The sequence below is a fragment of the Schistocerca serialis genome, unplaced genomic scaffold (assembly GCF_023864345.2).
Source record: "Schistocerca serialis cubense isolate TAMUIC-IGC-003099 unplaced genomic scaffold, iqSchSeri2.2 HiC_scaffold_1417, whole genome shotgun sequence".
NCBI classification, from domain to species: Eukaryota; Metazoa; Arthropoda; class Insecta; order Orthoptera; family Acrididae; genus Schistocerca; species Schistocerca serialis.
Window position 1 is genome coordinate 13,283,328 of NW_026047644.1, and position 21,844 is coordinate 13,305,171.

Here is a 21,844-nt window from a genome sequence, read left to right on the forward strand (position 1 = left end):
TCTTACTGACTATGATTTGAACCATTCCTGTGACACTAGTTATAGATTCCGATGCTTCACTTCAGGTTTACTGTATCCCTCTGACCTTCTTATTGACGATGAAACACAGAAATTACATTGGAATTATATAGAAAAGGCACAATGCCGACTTAAGTACAGGAAGACTGACTCTTCCTACTGTCTATGATTTGAACCATTCCTGTGACACTAGTTTTAGATTCCGATGCTTCGCTTCAGGTTTACTGTATCCCTCTGACATTCTCATTGACGCTGAAACACAGAAATTGCATCGCAATTAAATACAAAAAGCGCAATGCCGACTTAAGTACAAGATGACTGACTCTTCTTACTGTCTATGTTTTTAACCATTCCTGTGACACTAGTTATAGATTCCAATGCTTCACTTCAGTTTTACTGTATCCCCCTGACATTCTTATTGACGATTAAACACAGAAATTGCATCGGAATTAAATACAAAAGGCACAATGCCGACTCAAGTACTAGAAGATTGACACTTCTTACTGTCTCTGTTTTGAACCATTCCTGTGACACTAGTTATAGATTCCGATGCTTCGCTACAGATGTACTGTATCCCCCTGACCGTCGTATTGACGATGAACACAGAAATTTCATCGGAATTAAATACAGAAGGCACAATGCCGACTCAAGTACAAGAAGACTGGCTCTTCTTCCTGTATATGCTTTGAACCATTCCTGTGACACTATTAATAGATTCAGATGCTTCACTTCAGGTTTACTGTATCCCTCTGACCTTCTTATTGACGATGAAACACAGATATCGCATCGGAATTAAATACAAAAGGCGCAATGCCGACTTAAGTACAAGAATACTGACTCTTCTTACCGTCTATGTTTTAACCATCGGTGAGACACTAGTTTTAGATTCCGATGCTACAGTCCAGGTTTACTGTATCCCTTGGAGCTTCTTATTGACGATGAAACACAGAAATTGCATCGGAATTAAACACAAAAGGCACAATGCCGGCTTAAGTACAAGAATACTGACTCTTCTTACTGTCTATGTTTCGAACCATCCCTGTGACACTAGTTATAGATTCCGATGCTTCACTCCAGGTTTACTGTATCCCTTGGACCTTCTTATTGACGATGAAACACAGAAATTGCACGGAATTACATAGAAAAGGAACAATGCCGACTTAAGTACAAGAAGACTGACTCTTCCTACTGTCTATGATTTGAACCATTCCTGTGACACTAGTTATAGATACCGATGCTTCACTCCAGGTTTACTGTATCCCTTGGACCTTCTTATTTACGATGAAACACAGAAATTGCATCGGAATTAAATACAAAAGGTACAATGCCGACTTAAGTACAAGAAGACTGACTCTTCTTACTGACTATGATTTGAACCATTCCTGTGACACTAGTTATAGATTCCGATGCTTCACTTCAGGTTTACTGTATCCCTCTGACATTCTTATTGACAATGAAACACAGAAATTGCATCGGAATTAAATAGAAAATGCACAATGCCGTCTTAAGTACAAGAAAACTGACTCTTCTTACTATCTATGTTTTGACCCAATCCCGTGACACTAGATATAGATTCCGATGCTTCACTTCATGTTTACTGTATCCCTCTGACCTTCTTATTGACGATGACACACAGAAATTTAATCGGAATTAAATACAAAAGGCACAATGCCGACTTAAGTACAAGAAGACTGACTCTTCTTACTGACTATGTTTTGAACCATTCCTGTGACACTATTTATATATTCCGATGCTTCACTTCAGGTTTACTGTATCCCTTGGACCTTCTTATTGACGATGAAACACAGAAATTACATCGGAATTATATAGAAAAGGCACAATGTCGACTTAAGTACAAGAAGACTGACTCTTCCTACTGTCTATGTTTTGAACCATTCCTGTGACACTTGTTATAGATACCGATGCTTCACTCCAGGTTTACTGTATCCCTTGGACCTTCTTATTTTCGATGAAACACAGAAATTGCATCGGAATTAAATACAAATGGTATAATGCCGACTTAAGTACAAGAAGACTGACTCTTCTTACTGACTATGATTTGAACCATTCCTGTGACACTAGTTATAGATTCCGATGCTTCACTTCAGGTTTACTGTATCCCTCTGACCTTCTTATTGACGATGAAACACAGAAATTACATTGGAATTATATAGAAAAGGCACAATGCCGACTTAAGTACAGGAAGACTGACTCTTCCTACTGTCTATGATTTGAACCATTCCTGTGACACTAGTTTTAGATTCCGATGCTTCGCTTCAGGTTTACTGTATCCCTCTGACATTCTCATTGACGATGAAACACAGAAATTGCATCGCAATTAAATACAAAAAGCGCAATGCCGACTTAAGTACAAGATGACTGACTCTTCTTACTGTCTATGTTTTTAACCATTCCTGTGACACTAGTTATAGATTCCAATGCTTCACTTCAGTTTTACTGTATCCCCCTGACATTCTTATTGACGATTAAACACAGAAATTGCATCGGAATTAAATACAAAAGGCACAATGCCGACTCAAGTACTAGAAGATTGACACTTCTTACTGTCTCTGTTTTGAACCATTCCTGTGACACTAGTTATAGATTCCGATGCTTCGCTTCAGATGTACTGTATCCCCCTGACCGTCGTATTGACGATGAACACAGAAATTTCATCGGAATTAAATACAGAACGCACAATGCCGACTCAAGTACAAGAAGACTGGCTCTTCTTCCTGTATATGCTTTGAACCATTCCTGTGACACTATTAATAGATTCAGATGCTTCACTTCAGGTTTACTGTATCCCTCTGACCTTCTTATTGACGATGAAACACAGATATCGCATCGGAATTAAATACAAAAGGCGCAATGCCGACTTAAGTACAAGAATACTGACTCTTCTTACCGTCTATGTTTTAACCATCGGTGAGACACTAGTTTTAGATTCCGATGCTACAGTCCAGGTTTACTGTATCCCTTGGAGCTTCTTATTGACGATGAAACACAGAAATTGCATCGGAATTAAACACAAAAGGCACAATGCCGGCTTAAGTACAAGAATACTGACTCTTCTTACTGTCTATGTTTCGAACCATCCCTGTGACACTAGTTATAGATTCCGATGCTTCACTCCAGGTTTACTGTATCCCTTGGACCTTCTTATTGACGATGAAACACAGAAATTGCACGGAATTACATAGAAAAGGAACAATGCCGACTTAAGTACAAGAAGACTGACTCTTCCTACTGTCTATGATTTGAACCATTCCTGTGACACTAGTTATAGATACCGATGCTTCACTCCAGGTTTACTGTATCCCTTGGACCTTCTTATTTACGATGAAACACAGAAATTGCATCGGAATTAAATACAAAAGGTACAATGCCGACTTAAGTACAAGAAGACTGACTCTTCTTACTGACTATGATTTGAACCATTCCTGTGACACTAGTTATAGATTCCGATGCTTCACTTCAGGTTTACTGTATCCCTCTGACATTCTTATTGACAATGAAACACAGAAATTGCATCGGAATTAAATAGAAAATGCACAATGCCGTCTTAAGTACAAGAAAACTGACTCTTCTTACTATCTATGTTTTGACCCAATCCCGTGACACTAGATATAGATTCCGATGCTTCACTTCATGTTTACTGTATCCCTCTGACCTTCTTATTGACGATGAAACACAGAAATTGCATCGGAATTAAATACAAAAGCACAATGCCGACTTAAGTACAAGAGTTCTGACTCTTCTTACTGTCTATGTTTTGAACCATTCCTGTGACACTAGTTATAGATTCCGATGCTTCACTTCAAGTTTACTGTATCCCACTGACATTCTTATTGACGATGAAACACAGAAATTGCATCGGAATTAAATACAAAAGGCACAATGCCGACTAAAGTACAAGAAGACTGGCTCTTCTTACTGTCTATGTTTTGAACCATTCCTGTGACACTAGTTATAGATTCCGATGCTTCACTTCATGTTTACTGTATCCCTCGGACCTTCTTATTGACGATGAAACACAGAAATTGCATTGGAATTAAATAGAATAGGCACAATGCCGACTTAAGTACATGAAAACTGATTCTTCTTACTATCTATGCTTTGAACCATTCCTGTGACACTAGTTATAGATTTCGATGCTTCACTTCAGGTTTACTGTATCCCTCTGACCTACTTATTGACGATGAAACACAGAAATTGCATCGTAATTAAACACAAATGGCACAATGCCGACTCAAGTACAAGAAGACTGGCTCTTCTTACTGCCTGTGTTTTGAACCTTTCCTGTGAGACCGGTTTCAGATTCCGATGGTTCACTTCGGGTTTACTGTATCCCTCTGACCTTCTTATTGACGATGAAACACAGAAATTGCATCGGAATTAATTACAAATGGCACAAAGCCGACTCCAGTACAAGAAGACTGACTCTTCTTACTGTCTAAGTTTTGAACCATTCCTGTGACACTAGTTATAGATTCCAATGCTTCACTTCAGGTTTACTGTAACTCTCTGACCTTCTTATTGACCATGAAACGCAGAAATTGCATCTGAATTATATAGAAATGGCACAATGCCGACTTAAGTACAAGAAAACTGACTCTTCTTACTGTCTATGTATTGAAGCATTCCCGTGACACTAGTTATAGATTCCGATGATTCACTTCAGGTTTACTGTATCCCTCTCACCTTCTTATTGACGATGAAACACAGAAATTGCATCTGAATCAAATACAAAAGCACAATGCCGAATTAAGTACAAGAGAACTACTCTTCCTAATGTCTATGTTTTGAACCATTCCTGTGACACTAGTTGTAGATTCCTATGTTTCACTTCGGGTTTACTGTATCCCATTGACCTTCGTATTGAAGATGAAGCACAGAAACTGCATCGGAATTAAATACAAAAGGCACATTGCCGACTCAAGTACAAGAAGGCTGGCTCTTCTTACGGTCTATGTTCTGAAACTTTCCTGAGAAATTGGTTTTAGATTCCGATGTGTCACTTCAGGTTTACTGTATCCCTTGTGTAGTGACGTAACAAGTCTGTTATGCCACTTGAGGTAGCCGCCAGAAAGGCACGCGTACACACACGCCGACTGGCGTCAATTCTGGAACAGGATAACTATTGAATGGTAGCAAGAAAAGTACGTAGCTGCTTTATACTTTTATTATGTGATGAATACAGCGTTCTTCTTGAGACATTTATACTATAACTCTCAAAGTAGGTAAGGCTAATGGCGCCTTGCTAGGTCGTAGCCATGGACATAGCAGAAGGCTATTCTAACTGTCTCTCGGCAAATGGGAGGAAGGCTTCGTCCGTATTGTCGCTAGCAATGTTGTCGTACAACTGGGACGAGTGCTTGTTCGTATCACGAGACCTGCCTTGTGGTGGCGCTAGGTCTGCGATTACACAGTGGCGACACGCGGGTCCGACATGTACTAAATGGACCGCGGCCGATTTAAGCTACCACCTAGCAAGTGTGGTGTATGGTGGTGACACCACATTCCTCCCCCGCAAATCGGCGAACGGTCGTGAGATAAGGCTTCCGCCCGCCGTGGGGAGGACCCCATGTTGACGGATGCGATGAGGTGGGGAGCCTAACAAAAGGCGAGGCTGTGCCACCCGCACCCGGCCATTCGGTCCGAGGGGAGCTAGGAAACGCCTGAAAACCTAGTCCAGGGTGCACGTCAACATGCGGTGTATGCGCCCGTAAAGAAACTGGAGGGGCCGAAGGGTCGACCTCCATTGCGTCCGGGTAGCCGACGCGCGATGACGTCATGTGGCCCGGAGCGGGCGGGAGTTCCATGGCGGAGGAAAGCTGGTCACGGGAAGCGATCGGCGGCGCGTGACCCTGGGAGGCACTTGGCGGCTGCAGCGAAGCGTCGAATGCGTGCCGCGCCGGCCGGAGGACCGGCAGCTGCGGCGGCGGCGGCGGCGGCCGCTGCGGCTGCGCGACGCCATGGGGCAAAATGGAAGGCATCGTCGGTAACACCTGGGGATGAGGCGAGCCAGTAGATGGGTCCCCAGGGCGCTGACCGAACGGCCCCGTCGCTGAAAGCAGACGGGGAGCGGCAGAACCCGTGCGACGACAGAGGCGCAGCTGATTGAGATGCCGACGCACCTCACCAGAGGCCCCCAAAACCAAATACATCGCGCGGCCGAGGCAGCGAAGAATGCGCCCTGCGAGCCAACGCCGTGAACCTCGATAGTTGCGATAAAATACAACGTCGCCTGGAGCAAAAGCAGGAGTCTGCCGCTGCACAGGAACCTGATGCGGCGGATGCAGCAAAGATATCAAGGCGCGATGAGGACGACCGTGGAGCAACTCAGCCGGCGAGCGACCATGTCGGGGCTGAGAGCGATACGAAGACAAAAAGAGCAACAATGCGTCATCCCGAGAATGCGACTCTTTCAATTTCAACATCTGTGACTTGAAAGTCCGGACCAATCGTTCAGCGGCACCGTTTGACTGAGGCGAAAACGGCGCGGATGTCAGATGTTGAATACCATTGGCCTGGCAGAATGACTGAAATTCTGCAGACATGAATTGTGGACCATTGTCGGAAACAATAGTCTGCAGAAGACCTTCAATGCAAAAGATAGCAGACAACGCTTGGATGGTGGCGGAGGACGTCGTGGAAGACATCCGGACAACAAAAGGAAAATTACTGAAGGCATCGACCAGAACCAACCATCGAACATTCCAGAATGGACCAGCAAAATCAATGTGCAAGCGTTGCCAAGGGGAAGTGGATTTTGGCCATGCAAAGACTTTCCACGGCGGTGCGGATTGTTGTTCGGCACACGCCGGGCAAGAAGAACACATATTCGTAATCGCAGCATCTATTCCGAACCAAGTACAGTGCTGACGAGCAAGTTGTTTCGTTCGCACTATACCTCAATGTCTGTGGTGAAGAAGCCGTAAAACAGAGGACTGTAACGAACGTGGGACCACGACTCTGGACTGATCATTATCAGAACGCTACAACAAAACACCACGTCGAACAAAAAGTCTCTCCCTGTGAGCAAAAAATCGGCGAACCAACGGATCCGCAATCCGAGACTTTGACAATGGCCATTGCGTAGCAACAAAACGCCAAACAGTAGCAAGGACAGGGTCAGCAGCTGTGGCTGTAGCTACACGACGACAATCAATCGGAAACGATTCGACCACTTCATCGGTTTCCGAATCAATGAACATGCAAGCAAGTTCGGAAGAATCGAATGCTTTATCCTCAGCAACAGGTAAACGGGACAACGCATCGGCGTTTCCGTGCTTAGCAGTGGACCGATACAAGATATCGTAGCGGTACTGCGAGAGGAAAATAGACCAGCGAATGAAGTTCTGCACTGTACGTGGAGGTACAGGCTTGGTCGGATGAAAAAGCGATGTCAAAGGTTTGTGGTCTGTGATGATGGTAAAGTGACGACCATACAAGAAATCATGGAACTTTATAACACCAAACACGAGAGCCAAAGCTTCTTTCTCTATCTGGGAATAATTTCTTTGCGCAGACGAGAGCAATTTGGACGCAAAGGCAATAGGGCGATCATGGGAGCCAACTTTGTGCGCAAGCACAGCACCGATCCCGAAATCCGATGCATCTACCTTCAACAAATGGGGTTTCTGGGGATCGAATGGCGTGAGGCAAGTATTAGAAAGCAACGCCGATTTCAACTGGCGAAAGGCGCGTTCGCATTCCGTCGTCCAGACGAACGGAACACCTGTACGGCGTACGCGATGAAGCGGAGCTGAAAGAGAAGAGGCATTGCGCACATTCACTCACACCTTGTGATTCTACATTGATCAATGTTCTTGGACCTCCTGACGCAATGCGTGAGGAACATTGCGCGCTCTGAAAAATTGCGGTTGCGCGTTGACCTTCAGTTCCAAATGTGCTTCATAGTTTTTAGCGCAACCTAAGCCCGGTGCAATAATGTCTGCAATTCTTCACATACACTAGAAACACTGTCTGTAGGCACAGTTGGATTCACTGATAGGACCTGATTTACTAGAGACATGTTAAACAACTGAAATAAATCTAAACCAAACAAGTTCACTGCAGAAGAAGAACGAAGAACGTAAAATGACACAAGTTTTGTTTGTCCCTTGTATGTTGCAAGAAGGCTGCACTGTCCTAACACAGGAATTTTCTGTCCTGAATATGTGGTTAGCTTAACATTTGCGGAACGCAATGGAGGTTTGCCCAGTTGTTTGTACGTGTCGTGATTGAGCAATGAAACTGCAGCTCCGGTATCGAGCTGCAATGGTATGACCTTGCCATTAAAGTCCAAATCTACAAAAAGTTTATTGTCCTGCTGACGACAAGAGCGACTGTCTCGTGCAATTTGAACAGACACAGGTACAGAATCACTTGCTAACGGACGTGATTTCCGGCGACGTCGACGCACTGTTTTTGTGGGACGAAGACAGTCACTGTTAGAGAAAGTGGCACTGGACGGGGTGGAATTAACGACATGAATGTCCATGGGCGAAGGTCCACGAGCCTGAGTGTCCCTGGTTCGATTCCGGCGCGAAGCAAAGGGCCTGGAATGATTGTGATTGTCTGATCTGAGCTTTTTCTGGCAAACACTTTGAACATGTCCTTTCCGATTGCAGAAAAAGCAAAGAGCTTGGCACGACGGGCAATGTTCACGCAAACGTCTAGTAGCTCACCGCGGGCATGATTTCACTGCATTTGTGTGCTGGCGTGGCACACCTGGCTTAGCGCGCGGCGGCAGCTGTGCGGACATGCGCGAGGGCAGTTGAACGGGCCGCGTAGCGCGAGCGCGCCCGTCGGGCCGGTTAATGTGACACACGGCTGGCGAAGTTTCAAAAGATTACTGAGCACAGTCAAGTGTGTCTTGTCTATCCAATATGTCTATCACTTGTTGAAGGGAGGGATTAACTAGTTTCAAAATTTGCTCCCGTATGCGAACATCAGAAACGTTCTGTGCAATTGCATCACGCACCATTGTATCTGAATAAGAAAGACCACAGTCACAGTTAAAAGCACAGTCCCTAGTAAGTCCTTGCAATGTTGCTACCCACTCCCTATTAGTTTGACCTGCGATACGTTTTGTACGAAAGAACGTATACCGTTTTGCAACCACATTAACTGTTTCTTTGAAATAGGCATCTAAAGCAGACAAAATATCCTCGTAGGACAGAGTTGCTACGTCGCGTCGGGGAAACAATTTCACTATCACACGGTAGGTGGACACACCGACACAAGAAAGAAAAAACGACTGCCGCTCATTACCTTGAATTCTGTAGGGGGCGAGGTGGAAGGCAAACTGGCGGGACCATTCCCGCCAAGTCTCGTGGGTTCCATCAAAGGGTCGGAATTGAGGTGCAACAGCATGTTGTGGCTGCGGTACCGGTGAAGCGGTGGCCACCGCATCGGTTTGAATGGCACGTTGACCCTGGCCGAGCTGTCCAAGGGCATCCAATAACGCCTGCGTCTGCTGATTCTGCAAGCGACAAAATTCGGACAGTACATCTGGAGAATGTGGAGAAGCCATGACACAAATAAATCAGAGCAATCAGAAAAAACCTTTCTACTCGTCGCCAATCTGTAGTGACGTAACAAGACTGTTACGCCACTTGAAGTAGCCGCTAGAAAGGCACGCGTACACACACGCCGACTGGCGTCAATTCTGGAACAGGATAACTATTGAATGGTAGCAAGAAAAGTACGTAGCTGCTTTATACTTAACTTTTATTATGTGATGAACACAGCGTTCTTCTTGAGACATTTATACTATAACTCTCAAAGTAGGTAAGGCTAATGGCGCATTGCTAGGTCGTAACCAAGGACTTAGCAGAAGGCTATTCTAACTGTCTCACGGCAAATGGGAGGAAGGCTTCGTCCGTATTGTCGCTAGCAATGTTGTCGTACAACTGGGACGAGTGCTTGTTCGTATCACGAGACCTGCCTTGTGGTGGCGCTAGGTCAGCGATTACGCAGTGGCAACACGCGGGTCCGACATGTACTAAATGGACCGCGGCCGATTTAAGCTACCACCTACCAAGTGTGGTGTCTGGCGGTGACACCACATCTTGGACCTTCTAATTGACGACGAAACACAGAAATTGAATCAGAATTAAATAGAAAAGGCACAATGCTGACTTAAGTACAAGAAGACTGACTCCTCCTACTGACTATGTTTTGAACATTTCCTGTGAGACCAGTTTTAGATTCTGATGCTTCACTATATGTTTACTATATCCCTTGGACCATCTTATTGACGATGAAACACAGAAATTGAATCAGAATTAAATACAAAAGGCACAATGCTGACTTAAGTACAAGAAGACTGACCCTTCCTACTGACTGTGATTTCAACATTTCCTGTGAGACCAGTTTTAGATTCCGATGCTTCACTATATGTTTACTGTATCCCTTGGACCTTCTTATTGACGATGAAACACAGAAATTGCATCGGAATGAAATAGAAAATGCACAATGCCGACTTAAGTACAAGGAAACTGACCATTCTTACTGTGTATGTTTTGAACCATTCCTGTGACACTAGTTATAGATTCCGATGCTTCACTTCAGGTATACTGTATCTCTCTGACCTTCTTATTGACGATGAAACACAGAAATTGCATCGGAATCAAATACAAAAGGCACAATGCCGACCCAAGTACAAGAAGACTGGCTCTTCTTACTGTCTAAGTTTTGAAACTTTCCTGTGAGACCGATTTTAGATTCCGATGCTTCACTTCAGGTTTACTGTATCCCTTGGATCTTCTTAGCGACGACGAAACACAGAAATTGCATCGGAATTAAACAAAAAAGGCACAATGCCGACTTAAGTACAAGAAAACTGACTCTTCTTACTGTCTATGTTTCGAACCATTTCTGTGACACTAGTTATAGATTCCGATGCTTCACTTAAGGTTTACTGTATCCCTCTGACCTTCTTATTGACGATGAAACACAGAAATTGCATCGGAATTAAATACAAAAGGCACAAAGCCGACTCAAGTACAAGAAGACTGGCTCTTCCTACTTTCTATGTTTTGAAACATTCCTGTGACACTAGTTATAGATTCCGATGCTTCACTTCAGGTTTACTGTATCCCTCTGACCTTCTTATTGACGATGAAACACAGAAATTGCATCGGTAATAAATACATAGGCACAATGCCGACTCAGGTACATGAAGATTGGCTCTTCTTACTGTCTAAGTTTTGAACCATTCCTGTGACACTAGTTATAGATTCCGATTCTTCACTTCAAGTTTACTGTATCTCTCTGACCTTCTTATTGACGATGAAACACAGAAATTGCATCGGAATTAAATAGAAAAGGCACAATGCCAACTTAAGTACAGTAAAACTGACTCTTCTTACTGTCTATGTTTTGAAGCATTCCCGTGACACTAGTTATAGATTCCGATGCTTCACTTCAGCTTTACTGTATCCCTCTGACCTTCTTATTGACGATGAAACACAGAAATTGCATCTGAATCAAATACAAAAGCACAATGCCGAATTAAGTACAAGAGAACTACTCTTCCTACTGTCTATGTTTTGAACCATTCCTGTGACACTAGTTGTAGATTCCTATGCTTCACTTCGGGTTTACTGTATCCCACTGACCTTCGTAGTGACGTTGAAACACAGAAATTGCATCGGAATTAAATACATAGGCACAATTGTGACTCAAGTACAAGAAGACTGGCTCTTGTTACTGTCTATGTTTTGAACCATTCCTGTGACACTAGTTATAGAATCCGATGCTTCACTTCAGGTTATTTGTATCCCTCTGACCTTCGTATTGACGATGAAACACAGAAATTGCATCGGAATTAAATAGAAAAGGCACAATGCCTACTTAAGTACAAGAAAACTGACTCTTCTTACTGTCTATGTTATGAACCATTCCCGTGACACTAGTTATAGATTCCGATGCTTCACTTCATATTTACTGTATCCCTCACACCTTCTTATTGACGATGAATCACAGAAATTGCATCGGAATTAAATACAAAAGGCACAATGTCGACTTAAGTACAATAAAACTGACTCTCCTTACTATGTTTTGAACCATTCCTGTGACACTAGTTATAGATTCCGATGCTTCACTTTAGGTTTACTGTATCCCTCTGACATTCTTATTGACGATGAAACACAGAAATTGCATCGAAATTAAATACAAAAGGCACATTGCCGACTCAAGTACAAGAAGACTGGCTCATCTTACGGTCTATGTTCTGAAGCTTTCCTGTGAGATTGGTTTTAGATTCCGATGTTTCACTTCAGGTTTACTGTATCCCTTGGACCTTCTTATTGACGACGAAACACAGAAATTGAATCAGAATTAAATAGAGAAGGCACAATGCTGACTTAAGTACAAGAAAACTAACTCTTCTTACTATCTATGTTTTGAACCTTTCGTGTGAGACCAGTTTTAGATTCCGATGCTTCACATCGGGTTTAGTGTATCCCTTGGACCTTCTTATTGACGATGAAACACAGAAATTGCATCGGCATTAAATACAAAATTCACAATGCCGACTTAACTACAAGAAGACTGACTCTTCCTACTGACTATGTTCTGAACTTATCCTGTGAAACCAGTTTTAGATTCTGATGCTTCACTATATGTTTACTGTATCCTTTGGACCTTCTTATTGACGATGAAACACAGAAATTGCATCGGAATTAAATACAAAAGGCATAACGCCTTCTTAAGTACAAGAAGACTGACTCTTCTTACTGACTATGTTTTGAACATTTCCTGTGAGACCAGTTTTAGATTCTGATGCTTCACTATATGTTCACTGTATCCCTTGGACCTTCTTATTGACGATGAAACACAGAAATTGCATCAGAATTAAATACAAAAGGCGCAATGCTGACTTAAGTACAAGAATACTGACCCTTCCTACTGACTATGATTTCAACAGTTCCTGTGAGACCAGTTTTAGATTCCGATGCTTCACTATATGTTTACTGTATCCCTTGGACCTTCTTATTGACGATGAAACACAGAAATTGCATCGGAATTAAATAGAAAAGGCACAATGCCGACTTAAATACAAGAAAACTGACTCTTCTTACTGTGTATGTTTTGAACCATTCCTGTGACACTAGTTATAGGTTCCGGTGCTTCACTTCAGGTATACTGTATCTCTCTGACCTACTTATTGACGATGAAACACAGAAATTGCATCGGAATCAAATACAAAAGGCACAATGCCGACTCAAGTACAAGAAGACTGGCTCATCTTACTGTCTATGTTTTGAAACTTTCCTGTGAGACCGGTTTTAGATTCCGATGCTTCACTTCAGGTTTACTGTATCCCTTGGATCTTCGTATCGACGACGAAACACAGAAATTGCATCGGAATTAAACAAAAATGGCACAATGCCGACTTAAGTACAAGAAAACTGGCTCTTCTTACTGTCTATGTTTTGAACCATTCCTGTGACACTAGTTACACATTCTGATGCTTCACTTCAGGTTTACTGTATCCCTCTGACCTTCTTATTGACGATGAAACACAGAAATTACAGCGGAATTAAATACAAAAGGCAAAATGCCGACTTAAGTACAAGAAAACTGACCCTTTATAAAATTAATAAAATAAATTAAATAAAATAATATATTAATTATTTTATCTGTATGATTGTCTCTCTTATGAGTCGTCAGGTTTTAATTATTCGGTATCAGACGCTTGACAATGGCTTTTTCGTAAAGGCAATGTTACTCGTAGTTGACTGTGAAATAAAACTGAAATAATCGGACTTCGTAATTGAATCGTTTCCAAAGACTGCTGCGGTAGGTGCGGACTCATAAACTAAATCTCAATATTACAATAATTTGCCAGCCATGCCAAAACGTCGTACACAGGTGATTGTCTACTAAACAAAAAATTTCACAGTTAATTAAATCAGATATATTCAATGAATAAGCCTACAGTTCATAATCCTACTTACTTTTATAAATATAAATTCTTTTCAGAATCGAGTGCCTAGTATGGTTGCAACTCGCAGTAATTTTATATAACATGAAATATGGCGGTGTGCCAGACAGTAAACTAAAATACGTGCTTCTCGCACCACTTCTACCAGAGCTCTCCCTTCTTAATCAAACATACGAGTAACGTAATTGTGCTTTTGTTTTATCAGCGACACAGCGGTGCAGTTGTGTGCCATAGGCTTTATTTATTTCTCACTGATTATTTATTTAATTAATATCTCGCGTTTCCGAGGAAACTCACGCTCGGCATGCAAATGTGCCTTTATATTGCCCCCTGAATTGCGAGGCGAAAGGACACACCTGCAGGCGAGCAATTCACCTAAAGGCACAAGAAAATCTAAGTTATCTACAACTATTTACATGACCTACATTATAAACATTATACACATTATATACAACTTTGAATGACGTGGGTGCGCCGTAAAAGTTCTTATGTTGGCAGATAGAGTGCGCGCATGCGCAGAAGCGTCTGTGTGACTGCCATTATGTCGTACAGTTAGATCACGCGGCACAGTATTGCAGTTCATATTGTTCGTGTGCGCGCGTTTCTCAGTCGTTGCACAAAGAAAATATTCAACCAAGATTACATATGAAGACTACATTCTATGACAGGTAGCTTAGTTTTAAATTTACAATATTCGTTATAACACAATACAACTTAGATTGTTGAATGTTCTTAGTTACATAGTATTGTTTTGAAATACTTCAAAGAAAAATGTCCGTATTTTTCAGGTGCGTTGACCTATACACATCGTGTCGTTATCACAGTTAATATTCATCTGCTGCACAATAATTTTTTTACAGGTTAGTATCGTCGTGGTAAAGTTTTTTGATCACAGTAACATCGTTGTATAACAACGTGATTAATACATTAGCGTGTCCATTTCCCATTTCCATTATAGTCGTTGTGATGCAGTTCGTTGTGAGTAAAAGCATTGCTTATTACAGATCAGACGTAACCCGTCGAGTAATTGGTCCACGTGCAGTTCGTTTTTTTTTACATTCCGTGGAAGCTTGGTTGCATAACCTCGGACGGCACATAGCTGGCGTCGATCCTTGGACAGTCCAGGTAAGCGTGTCCGTCACATTTCGAGAACATTTCATTCCCTGAAGTTCCAACCAAAATTCTTCCACCCGTCGTGTTGTTTTCTGGACAGGCACTTTGTGTCCATTTAATCCAGTTAACATCTTGAAGTTGGGTACTGTAGTAATGTCACTAGACGATGCACGAATTATTCACTTCACATTTTCAGTTTTTTGCTGAATATAGCTCACCTAAATGTTCGTAGTTATTAATCAAGGAAATCGTTCATCGCGTTTACATAGGTACGATGCATAATGAATGGCATTAACCGTTTCCTTCACATAGGTTTCTGCGTAGTTGCAGAGTTAGTAATGTTCGTTAATGTCCGTGAACAGAGGTTCACTATGCAATGTCTTTTTGGCACTCGTTTTGTTCAAATTTTTACATGATACATCAGTTAAAAAGAAAATAAGTAATTATACATACACACGTCACATATTTTCTTAGCATAAACATAATACAGTTGCACATAAACATGTTTACATCATCATTACATCGCTATAGGTTATTACATTGTGTCACATTTGATTACATGAATTGCAGATATTTACATCCTCTTTAGCGGTTTTGCTGGGATATTATCGATGTTTTTTTTTTTTTTTTTTGTGATGTCATCTGAAATTAAGATAGGTTAGACACAACATTCATTACATCAGTAGGCAAGACCAGGCGTTTTCACTACTCAATAAATATTCAAAATAGTAAGAGAGAGAAAATGTTCGATTCCTGGCGTTTTGTCCGTGTGTGTAGAGTGTCTGTGTGGCCTTGACTACTGATAGATGCTTTTTGTGTTGAGAGATGTGCGTCTAATCTATTTCTCAAAGTAAAAGATCGCTTCACAGATGACGTCTGTCGCTTCGTCAGGTGTCATACCAAGTCAGTGGTACCTACAATAATAAATGTTCCGTGAAAAATTAATATATCATTCACTGCTACGTAATCATAAATTTTACTTTAATATTCTCGGTGGAGCCGCGGCGTTGAAAGAAAAGTTCTTCTGTCTTCAACTGCGACTCTGGAACGCTGAAATGAAAGTTTCTATACTACTTATTATCTGTTTTGTAGCAACAGAGTTTTTTCGAGTTGCTTAGCAATATTTTGATGGGTATGACTTTGACATTATTCAGCATGAAATACTCTAAGTTCTCGGTGTGCCTATAGCCCAATAATTTTGTTAGTTCTACGATGTTGTAACAGATACGCACCAGGGTGCGGTATGTTAACAATTATATAAGGTCCTTCATATAGCAGACGCCACTTAGCGTTGCGTCGTTTGAGTGCAACAGATTTATGATGAGTACGAAGTAGTACAAGCATTCCTACCTCGAATTTTTGTTTTCTTTTTATTATGTTTCTGTGATGTTTGTTTCGTATCTGTGCGTGATGTGTCAGCGTAGTCAATACTTCTTTTATTTTCTGTTCAGGTGTGATTTCCTTGTCTGACAACTTAGGTAATGGTTCTATCCACTGATCGTTCTGTTTGCAATTGAACATGATCTCGTTAGGTGTGTAATTTGTATCGTAAATATTTAAGTTATTGTGTACGTCTTCGAAAAGACTTAGGTAGGACACCCAATTAGTATGTTTTGATGAAATGTAGGTCCTCATGAATCGATTTAATTCTCTGATAAGTCTCTCGGTCGCGTTACATTGTGGACTAAACCTCGAAATAAATATACTTTTAATGTTATTGTCCTTCAAGAAATTTCTCCATTTGTACCAGAATGGTATGCCATTTGCAGTGGCGGATTTTAAAGCATAAAGTTTAACATGTTTAGAAAATATATCGTAAAAAGCTAAGATATATTTGACGCCTCCAGAGCTTGCTGGATGCGGTCCACTGATGTCAGTACACAGAATTTCCAGGGGTTTACTAGGTAAAATAGAATCTAGATCTGTTTCTGTGGATAAATTCTGAGGTTTTGATTTTTGACATATGACACATGTTTTCAGTTCCCTGTACATTTTTCTTCTCATATTGCTAAAATAACAGTATGTACTGAGCTTCGCTAAACACTTTTTTCTCCCATAATGACCCCAAACTAAGTTTGTGTGCCAAATTAAATTACGTTCAGACTCTTTGGGAATGCATACACACCAGTTAGTAGCATTTGGATGTCGGCGGTAAAATAGCACATCATTGTGTAACTTGTAATACTTAGTCAAAGGATGATTGTGTTTTTCTACCAGTAATGTTATTATTTTATACCAGTGAGGATCAGATTTTTGTAATTCAGCCATGTTTCTGCACATATCAATATAATATTGGTGATACTGCTTGTCTTGCATTAAATTCCTTCCTGTAGTCATTTATATTTTCTAAGTCACTGTTGGTATCATTCATACCTTGTGGAAGTCTAGACAAAGTGTCTGCAATGGTGTTGTCCTTAACTCTTATGTACTTAATTTCAAAAGAGTAGTTCTGAAGTGTAACTGCCCATCGTCATAGTCTAGGATGTACAAGTTTACAAGTTAACAAAAATGTCAGGGCCTGGTGATCGGTGTAAATTACTGTATGTTTTCCAAAGAAATAATAATTGAATTTCTTGAATGCCCATACTATGGAAAGTGTTTCTAACTCAGTAGTAGAGTATGTACGCTCACATTCACTTAGAGTGCGACTCGCAAACCCAATAATTCTTATCTGTTCCTCCTCTTTATTCTTTACAACTTGAAATAAGCAACAGCCCAAGCCAGTACGTGAAGCGTCACAAGTCATACAAAAATCTAAATTGAAATCTGGATGGCTCAAAATGTTAGCATTCACTAAAGCATGTTTAATTGTATTAAAGTCATTCTGGCACTGTTCCGACCAGATCCAAACTTGATTCTTTCTGAGTAGATTTAGCAGATGTTTACTGTTCAAAAGTGGTTGTGGCAAAAAACGTCTGAAAAATGAACATAGCCCAAGGAATGATTTTAACTGCTTTTTAGTTCGAGGGCTAGGAAAGTTTCTGATAGCATCTAATTTACTGGGATCCGGACGTATGCCCTGTGAATTAATGATATGTCCTAAATACTTTATCTCACTGCAACCAAACTTTGATTTTCTAAGATTGGCTGTGACTCCAGCTTGTGCAAATTTTTCTAAAATTCTTTGACGTGTGTCAACGTGTTCATTCCAGGAGTGTGTAGCTATCAGTATATCATCTACATAGTGTGTGACTGTCTCAACTAAATCGTCGCCAAGCACGGTATCCAGGGCTGTAATGAATACCCCAGAGCTGACATTCAGTCCGAAGGGTAGAACACAAAACTGATAGGTTCGCCCCCCGAACATAAATGCAGTATATTTCCGAGAATCAGGAGTGATACCCACCTGCCAAAACGAATTAGCGAGATCTATTGTGGAAAAATATTTTGCATCTAGAAATTTCTGTAATTGCTCTTCTAAATTTTCAGGTTTTGTGTGAACCGGTAAAATTATTTCATTAATAGCTCGTGTGTCTAACACTAACCTAATGCTTCCATTTGATTTTTTGACAACAAGTAGAGGACTACAGTAAGGTGAGGTGGATGGTTCAATGACCTTCCAGTCTAACATTTGTTTTAATTCTTGCCACACAGCAGGTCGTTGAGATAACGGTACGTTATATGTCTTATGGTAGAAGATCTTGTGAGGCTTAACTTCAATCTTGTACACATACGTGTTGATAACACCTTATCGTTTGGTAAAAACTTGTAAATATTTGGATAACACTTCCTGTAGTTTTATACGTTCATGTACACTGAGAGCTGTAGCTTCACTTATCTTATGATCAAGCAATGTTTTCAAGTCCATTAGCTCTGCGTCAGATGAGTGTGTTTGCATGTCTTGAATGTCTTTGTCAAGTACTAACTGAACCTTGTACCCAGTACAGTGTTTGTCATGCTTTAGAGTTCTCCTGTCCAAATCAATAATAATTACCCTGCTTTTATCATTTAAAATACATTTACCTTTGGAGAAGTCTATAATGCAGTCCTTCTCGCTCATAATATCTATTCCTAATATGCAATTAGTCACAAGGTTTTGTACAACCAGGAATGGCCATTGTACGGTTCCATTACCTATTTTAACGTTTACAAAAACTTGCTTCGTAACCCTACATGACTTATTACCTAGTGCAGTAGTTATTTTACAGTTTTGGGCAGGAAACTCAGGCACAGGCTCCAATTCACACATCTTTTTATAAAAATTAAAAGATAAAACGCTCACAGCTGCACCTGTATCTAGGATAATAGTAGTTGGAATCCCACCTACTACACCAGTAGTGGATGCTAAAACAATTTCATTTGTGTTTAAACGACATTGTGTACTGTCTTGTAAAAGTTCATCTGATATATTGTTATTGTGGTTGTATCTTATAAATAAAACATGTAGTTTTTGTTTAGAATTACTCGGCATATCATTATTCCGTTGTTCAAGTGTGATGTCAAATAACTGATTAACATTGAAGCCGCCCTCCAAGGATTCTTCAGCCACGACCTGGGGCAAAGTAGTGACTGTTTCTAGTTTGTTGGATTAGCATTTGTACTAGGTACTGACACAGATTGAGGTTGTGCATCAGGTGTCATTTCTATTATATTCACATTCGGATATTGCCTATTATGATCTCCAAACTTTTGCGGTTGTTGTTGCTGTTGCGCATTATAACTTACCTGTCGGTCGTAAGGTATGCTCCAATGTTGACCTGGTTGCTGCTGTGGTAAAGCAGAGTTTGAATGAAAGTACTGATCGTTACGAGTCCAACCTTGATGCTGTCTTGTCTCGTAGTTATTATTATTTCTATTTCTGTTTGTATTTTTGTTATTACCTTTGTATCCGTTGTTACCGTTGTAGTTATTACCGCGGTGCCTTTTGTATGGATTGCCGCATGAAATGTTATTACTGTTGTAACTATTGTTTGTATTGGAATACGCGTGTTGATTTTGATTTCTGTACTGAGACGGCATGTGAGATTGCTGTTTTTGTTGTACCGCGTATCCAACTGTGGGCGCGCCAGAATTGTGTTGGCAAGCCTGCATGTTTTGCATACCACTAGTGTAAACATTGTGGCTGCTGTTTTGCCGCGCGAAGCGCTGATCTTCAAGTAACATGTCAACCGAATATAAAGCTGTGAAAAAATAATCTGAATCGTCATCCGGGATATGTAGGAGTTTTTCTTTAATATTGAAAGGCAATTTGGCCTTCAACGCACGGAGTATATCTCGCGTTGCGACTGGTTCGTCTAAAAAGTGTCCCATGTTCAAGTATTTTTCAAAATATCTGCGTAAGTTACCATTTTTACTGTTAAAAGTTTCAGGTTCTAAAATTTGTCTTCTGAGTCGCTCCTGAACGGATTGCGACCAGAATTTGTTCAGAAAAGCACGCTCAAACTCACTGTACGTGGTACATACGTCAGCTTGACTGTATGCCCAGACAGCTGCATCGCCTTGGATGTAACCGACAATATATGAAATCTTTTTCCGGTCACTCCATTGCGTGGAAATGCGTTACTAAAAGATTTAAGAAAAATCACCGGATGAATGGTTCGTTTTTCTGGGATAAAAATCTGAAATTGCCTGTGTTTCATTAAGCTTTCGTCTTCCTTTGCATTATGATATGGATTTGTCCCACTGTAATTACTGCTATGTCCAGCTGGCGAGTAATTACGATAATGTTGCTGTGGTTTACCATGATAATAGCTTGTGTTTGTGTTTGCACATCGTGGTATGTGTTGTAGTCGTGGTGTGTTTTGTTCTTGTGTATTTGTCGTGTGCGGAACGTGTGTATCATACTCGAATGTATATTGGTTTCTGAACTGTACATTTTGACTGATATTTTCGTTCCATTCAGACTGTGGTCGATCGGTGAATTGTCTCATGGGTGCAGTGACGGATTGTACTGCGTCACTGATCAGCTGTTTGTTATTAGTAATGTATTGCGCTACGGAGTCGTCCACAATTGTTGGTAAATTTTCACGTAAGCATCTATCAAAATGTTTGTCTTTGTTGACTACCCAATCATGAAATTCTTTATTAATATTTTGAAAATGAGCTGTGGCATCAGATGTCAGTCAGGTGTTGTTCAACATTGTCAAATTTATTCTGTACGTCAGTAATTCGTTTTTCAAGGTTGTCATGTACTGAAGGATATGTTTGAATTTGTTCAGTAAGAACTTCACACGTGACATTAAGGTTTTTTACTTGTGTCTGTAAAAGTGCTACGTCAGTTGTAGTCTTTTCTTGTCTCGTATTAAGCTGGGAAAATTTAGCACTGAGTTCAGTCATCTGTTTGGTCAGTGTGGCGTCTATATGTTCCACACGCTTACATAAAGTGTCATTACCTGTCTTGAGTGCGATGAGATCAGATTTGATTCCGTCATTTTGTGTCTTTAACTGTTCATTTTGCGTCTGTAAGGTTGCCATGTTTTCGGCGTTTTGCTTCATTAGCATTTGTAACATGTCGGCAATGTTTACCGTTTGCAAGGTCTCTGCCCCCGCCGCGTCATTAGACGTGACGTCATGCATTAACATGGGCTCTGATTGAGACTTTGAAATTTTTGTGGTGGAAGGCCTATTGTCAAAATTTTCGTCAACACTCGCGTCAATGTTTGATGAATCGTCACTACCGGTTGCTGTCGTAAAGTCATTTTCTAACATTTGTCTCTCGTCCGAGTCGGATTGCGTCTGAATAGTACGTCTTTGCTGTTCCATTTTTGCGTATTGTTTTCTAGTTATTACCATGCCACACGTGATATATGT